The sequence below is a fragment of the Paroedura picta genome, chromosome 17, assembly GCF_049243985.1.
Source record: "Paroedura picta isolate Pp20150507F chromosome 17, Ppicta_v3.0, whole genome shotgun sequence".
NCBI classification, from domain to species: domain Eukaryota; kingdom Metazoa; phylum Chordata; class Lepidosauria; order Squamata; family Gekkonidae; genus Paroedura; species Paroedura picta.
Window position 1 is genome coordinate 14,684,473 of NC_135385.1, and position 6,293 is coordinate 14,690,765.

Genomic DNA, 6,293 nt, shown 5'->3' on the forward strand with positions numbered 1-6,293 from the left:
TTTAAGGTAACTTTAACATGCATGATATATACCAGGTATATATCTCATTCATATGAATGTCATTAATGACAAAGTAAAATCTAAGGCAGCAAGTATATAAGGTTATTTCATAGGCAGTAGTAGAATTTCATACTATGAATTTGGAAATAGCACTAGTTGCTTTTGAGATATAACCGCACTAGTTCAATATGTAAGTTACAATTATATGCGAGTTACAAAATAATAAAACAAGATGTTCTCTTGAAAATGTTGTTTACCTATCAGTAAACCACCTAGGGTGTCTTTAGCATGCACGCTGTATGAATCTGCAGAACAGATCAAGTAAGCAATGCTCCCATTCGTTGTATGGATGCAATACATCACATAAAGGCAGTAGTAGAATTTCATACTATGAATTTGGAAATAGCACTAGTTGCTTTTGAGATACAACTGTACTAGTTCAATATGTCAGTTACAATATGTCAGTTACTAGTTCAATATAAGAGCCTCTTGTGGCGCAGAGTGGTAAGGCAGCAGAAATGCTGGTTGAAGCTGTCTGCCCATGAGGCTGGGAGTTCAGTTGACTCAGCCTTCCATCCTTCCGAGGTCGGGACAAATGAGTACCCAGCTTACTGCTGGGAGGTAAACGGTAATGACTGGGGAAGGCACTGGCAAATAACCCCGTATTGAGTCTGCCATGAAAACGCTAGAGGGCGTCACCTCAAGGGTCAGACATGACTCGATGCTTGCACAGGGGATACCTTTACCTTTACCTTTAGTTCAATATGCGAATTACACAATAATAAAACAAGATGAGACGTTCTCTTGAAAATGTGGTTTACATATTGGTAAACCGCCATGGTTAACACCAAAGGTTGCATTCTATAGGAATCTGCAGATCAAGTAAGCAATTCTCAGCAAGTATATATCCCATTCGTTGTAATAGACCAGTATTTAAAGTGAGTTTAGCATGCATGCTACATGGCAGGTATATATGTGAGTTACAATGACACTATATAGTGATTTCTTAGCACAGTATTTAAGGTGACTATCATGCATGCTACATGGCAGGTATATATCCTATTCATTGTACGGATGTAATCAATGACACAGAATAATTTCTCAGTCCAGTATTTCATGTGTCTTTAGCCTGCATGCTGTATAGCATATATCTCATTCGTTGTATGTACGTAATTAATGACAAAGGTTATTTCATAGGCGGTAGTAGTTATTTCATAGTAGTAGTTATTTCATAGGCAGTAGTACAATTTCATACTACTATGTAATTTTACAGAATTTGGAAATAGCATGTTGTTTTTGTGATACAATCGGCCTAGTTGAATATGTGAGTTACAATTATATTTGAGTTACAAAATAATAAAATAATATGCGACGTTCACTTGAAAGTGGTTTACCACCTTGGTTAACACCAAAGGTTGCATTCTATACGAATCTGCAGATCAAGTAAGCAATGCTCAGCAAGTATATATCCCATTCGTTGTAATAGACCAGTATTTAAAGAGTTTAGCATGCATGCTATATGGCAGGTATATATGTGAGTTACAATGACACTACATAGCGATTTCTTAGCACAGTATTTAACTTTAGCATGCATGCTTTATACCAGGTATATATCTCATTCGTTGTATGAATGTCATTAATGACAAAGTAATATCTTAGGCAGCAAGTATATAAGATTATTTCATAGGCAGTAGTAGAATTTCATACTATGAATTTGGTAATAGCACTAGTTGCTTTTGAGATACAACCGCACTAGTTCAATATGTAAGTTACAATTATATGCGAGTTACAAAATAATAAAACAAGATGTTCTCTTGAAAATGTTGTTTACCTATCAGTAAACCACCTAGGGTGTCTTTAGCATGCACGCTGTATGAATCTGCAGAACAGATCAAGTAAGCAATGCTCCCATTCGTTGTATGGATGTAATCCATCACATAAAGTGATTTCTTAGTCCAGTATGTAAGCAACATCAGGTATCTATCCCATTCGTTGTATGGATGTAATCACATATAGTGATTGCTTATCCCAGTTTTTGTGACTTTATCATGCATGCTACATGGCAGGTATATATCCTATTCATATCCTAATCAATGACACAGAATAATTTCTCAGTCCAGTATTTCATGTGTCGTTAGCCTGCATGCTATATAGCATATATCTCATTCGTTGTATGGACGTAAATAATGACAAAGTAAGGTTATTTCATAGGCGGTAGTAGTTATTTCATAGTAGTAGTTATTTCATAGGCAGTGGTAGAATTTCATACTACTATCTAATTATACAGAATTTGGAAATAGCATGTTGTTTTTGTGATACAATCGGCCTAGTTGAATATGTGAGTTACAATTATATTTGACTTACAAAATAATAAAATAAATGCGACGTTCACTTGAAAATGAGGTTTACATATTGGTAAACCGCCTTGGTTAACACCAAAGGTTGCATTCTATATGAATCTGCAGATCAAGTAAGCAATGCTCAGCAAGTATATATCCCATTCGTTGTAATAGACCAGTATTTAAAGTGAGTTTAGCATGCATTCTACATGGCAGGTATATATGTGAGTTACAATGACACTATATAGCGTCTTAGCACAGTATTTAACTTTAGCATGCATGCTATATACCAGGTATATATTCGTTGTATGAATGTCATTAATGACAAAGTAATATCTTAGGCAGCAAGTATATAAGGTTATTTCATAGGCAGTAGTAGAATTTCACACTATGAATTTGGAAATAGCACTAGTTGCTTTTGAGATACAACCGTACTAGTTCAATATGTCAGTTACAATTATATGCGAGTTACAAAATAATAAAACAAGATGTTCTCTTGAAAATGTTGGTTACCTATCGGTAAACCACCTAGGGTGTCTTTAGCATGCACGCTGTATGAATCTGCAGTACAGATCAAGTAAGCAATGCTCCCATTCGTTGTATGGATGTAATCCATCACATAAAGTGATTTCTTAGCCCAGTATGTAAGCAACAGCAGGTATCTATCCCATTCGTTGTATGGATGTAATCACATATAGTGATTGCTTATCCCAGTTTTTAAGGTGACTTTATCATGCATGCTACATGGCAGGTATATATCCTATTCTTTGTACGGATGTAATCAATGACACAGAATAATTTCTCAGTCCAGTATTTCATGTGTCGTTAGCCTGCATGCTATATAGCATATATCTCATTCGTTGTATGGACGTAATTAATGACAAAGTAAGTGTTATTTCATAGGCGGTTGTAGTTATTTCATAGTAGTAATTTCATAGGCAGTAGTACAATTTCATACTACTATGTAATTATACAGAATTTGGAAATAGCATGTTGTTTTTGTGATACAATCGGCCTAGTTGAATATGTGAGTTATAATTATATTTGAGTTACAAAATAATAAAATAAGATGCGACGTTCACTTGAAAGTGGTTTACATATTGGTAAACCGCCTTGGTTAACACCAAAGGTTGCATTCTATAGGAATCTGCAGATCAAGTAAGCAATGCTCAGCAAGTATATATCCCATTCGTTGTAATAGACCAGTATTTAAAGTGAGTTTAGCATGCATGCTACGTGGCAGGTATATATGTGAGTTACAATGACACTATATAGCGATTTCTTAGCACAGTATTTAACTTTAGCATGCATGCTATATACCAGGTATATATCTCATTCGTTGTATGAATGTCATTAATGACAAAGTAGTATCTTAGGCAGAAAGTATATAAGGTTATTTCATACGCAGTAGTAGAATTTCATACTATGAATTTGGAAATAGCACTAGTTGCTTTTGAGATACAACCATAGTAGTTCAATATGTCAGTTAGAATTATATGCGTTACAATATAATAAAACAAGATGTTCTCTTGAAAATGTTGTTTACCTATCGGTAAACCACCTAGGGTGTCTTTAGCATGCACGCTGTATGAATCTGCAGAACAGATCAAGTAAGCAATGCTCCCGTTCGTTGTATGGATGTAATCCATCACATAAAAGTGATTTCTAAGCCCAGTATGTAAACAACAGCAGGTATCTATCCCATTCGTTGTATGGATGTAATCACATATAGTGATTGCTTATCCCAGTTTTTAAGGTGACTTTATCATGCATGCTACATGGCCAAAGGTTGCATTCTATACGAATCTGCAGATCAAGTAAGCAATGCTCAGCAAGTATATATCCCATTCGTTGTAATAGACCAGTATTTAAAGTGAGTTTAGCATGCATGCTACGTGGCAGGTATATATGTGAGTTACAATGACACTATATAGCGATTTCTTAGCACAGTAATTAACTTTAGCATGCATGCTATATACCAGGTATATATCTCATTCGTTGTATGAATGTCATTAATGACAAAGTAATATCTTAGGCAGCAAGTATATAAGGTTATTTCATAGGCAGTAGTAGAATTTCATACTATGAATTTGGAAATAGCACTAGCTTTTGAGATACAACCGTACTAGTTCAATATGTCAGTTAAAATTATATACGTGTTACAAAATAATAAAACAAGATGTTCTCTTGAAAATGTTGTTTACCTATCCGTAAACCACCTAAGGTGTCTTTAGCATGCACGCTGTATGAATCTGCAGAACAGATCAAGTAAGCAATGCTCCCATTCGTTGTATGGATGTAATCCATCACATAAAGTGATTTCTTAGCCCAGTATGTAAGCAACAGCAGGTATCTATTCCATTCGTTGTATGGATGTAATCACATATAGTGATTGCTTATCCCAGTATATAAGGTGACTTGATCATGGATGCTACATGGCATTTATATATCCTATTCATTATACGGATGTAATCAATGACACAGAATAAGTTCTCAGTCCAGTATTTCATGGGTCTTTAGCCTGTATGCTATATAGCAGATATTTATCTCATTCGTTGTATGGACGTAATTAATGACAAAGTAAGGTTATTTCATAGGCGGTAGTGATTTCTTAGCACAGTATTTAAGGTAACTTTAACATGCATGATATATACCAGGTATATATCTCATTCATATGAATGTCATTAATGACAAAGTAAAATCTAAGGCAGCAAGTATATAAGGTTATTTCATAGGCAGTAGTAGAATTTCATACTATGAATTTGGAAATAGCACTAGTTGCTTTTGAGATATAACCGCACTAGTTCAATATGTAAGTTACAATTATATGCGAGTTACAAAATAATAAAACAAGATGTTCTCTTGAAAATGTTGTTTACCTATCAGTAAACCACCTAGGGTGTCTTTAGCATGCACGCTGTATGAATCTGCAGAACAGATCAAGTAAGCAATGCTCCCATTCGTTGTATGGATGCAATACATCACATAAAGGCAGTAGTAGAATTTCATACTATGAATTTGGAAATAGCACTAGTTGCTTTTGAGATACAACTGTACTAGTTCAATATGTCAGTTACAATATGTCAGTTACTAGTTCAATATAAGAGCCTCTTGTGGCGCAGAGTGGTAAGGCAGCAGAAATGCTGGTTGAAGCTGTCTGCCCATGAGGCTGGGAGTTCAGTTGACTCAGCCTTCCATCCTTCCGAGGTCGGGACAAATGAGTACCCAGCTTACTGCTGGGAGGTAAACGGTAATGACTGGGGAAGGCACTGGCAAATAACCCCGTATTGAGTCTGCCATGAAAACGCTAGAGGGCGTCACCTCAAGGGTCAGACATGACTCGGTGCTTGCACAGGGGATACCTTTACCTTTACCTTTAGTTCAATATGCGAATTACACAATAATAAAACAAGATGAGACGTTCTCTTGAAAATGTGGTTTACATATTGGTAAACCGCCATGGTTAACACCAAAGGTTGCATTCTATAGGAATCTGCAGATCAAGTAAGCAATTCTCAGCAAGTATATATCCCATTCGTTGTAATAGACCAGTATTTAAAGTGAGTTTAGCATGCATGCTACATGGCAGGTATATATGTGAGTTACAATGACACTATATAGTGATTTCTTAGCACAGTATTTAAGGTGACTATCATGCATGCTACATGGCAGGTATATATCCTATTCATTGTACGGATGTAATCAATGACACAGAATAATTTCTCAGTCCAGTATTTCATGTGTCTTTAGCCTGCATGCTGTATAGCATATATCTCATTCGTTGTATGTACGTAATTAATGACAAAGGTTATTTCATAGGCGGTAGTAGTTATTTCATAGTAGTAGTTATTTCATAGGCAGTAGTACAATTTCATACTACTATGTAATTATACAGAATTTGGAAATAGCATGTTGTTTTTGTGATACAATCGGCCTAGTTGAATATGTGAGTTA